A 960-nucleotide genomic window follows, 5' to 3' on the forward strand; every position below is an offset into this window, starting at 1 on the left:
ATCCTGAGGGAATCTTCTACCATGGACACTGGAGGTGCAGCAGGACAGAAGGTCTCACAGAATGCTGGAGGCACATCCTGAGGGAATCTTCTACCATGGTCACTGGAGGTACAGCAGGACAGAAGGTCTCACAGAATGCTGGAGGCACATCCTGAGGGAATCTTCTACCATGGTCACTGGAGGTGCAGCAGGACAGAAGGTCTCACAGAATGCTGGAGGCACATCCTGAGGGAATCTTCTGCCATGGTCACTGGAGGTGCAGCAGGACAGAATGTCTCACAGAATGCTGGAGGCACATCCTGAGGGAATCTTCTGCCATGGTCACTGGAGGTGCAGCAGGACAGAATGTCTCACAGAATGCTGGAGGCACATCCTGAGGGAATCTTCTACCATGGATACTGGAGGTGCAACAGGACAGAATGTCTCACAGAATGCCGGAGGCACATCCTGAGGGAATCTTCTACCATGGACACTGGAGGTGCAGCAGGACAGAAGGTCTCACAGAATGCCGGAGGCACATCCTGAGGGAATCTTCTACCATGGACACTGGAGGTGCAGCAGGACAGAAGGTCTCACAGAATGCTGCAGGCACATCCTGAGGGAATCTTCTACCATGGACACTGGAGGTGCAGCAGGACAGAAGGTCTCACAGAATGCTGCAGGCACATCCTGAGGGAATCTTCTGCCATGGACACTGGAGGTGCAGCAGGACAGAAGGTCTCACAGAATGCTGGAGGCACATCCTGAGGGAACCTTCTGCCATGGACACTGGAGGTGCAGCAGGACAGAAGGTCTCACAGAATGCTGGAGGCACATCCTGAGGGAATCTTCTGCCATGGTCACTGGAGGTGCAACAGGACAGAATGTCTCACAGAATGCTGGAGGCACATCCTGAGGGAATCTTCTACCATGGATACTGGAGGTGCAACAGGACAGAAGGTCTCACAGAATGCTGGAGGC

This window comes from Hyperolius riggenbachi, chromosome 9, assembly GCF_040937935.1.
Source record: "Hyperolius riggenbachi isolate aHypRig1 chromosome 9, aHypRig1.pri, whole genome shotgun sequence".
Classification (NCBI taxonomy): Eukaryota; Metazoa; Chordata; class Amphibia; order Anura; family Hyperoliidae; genus Hyperolius; species Hyperolius riggenbachi.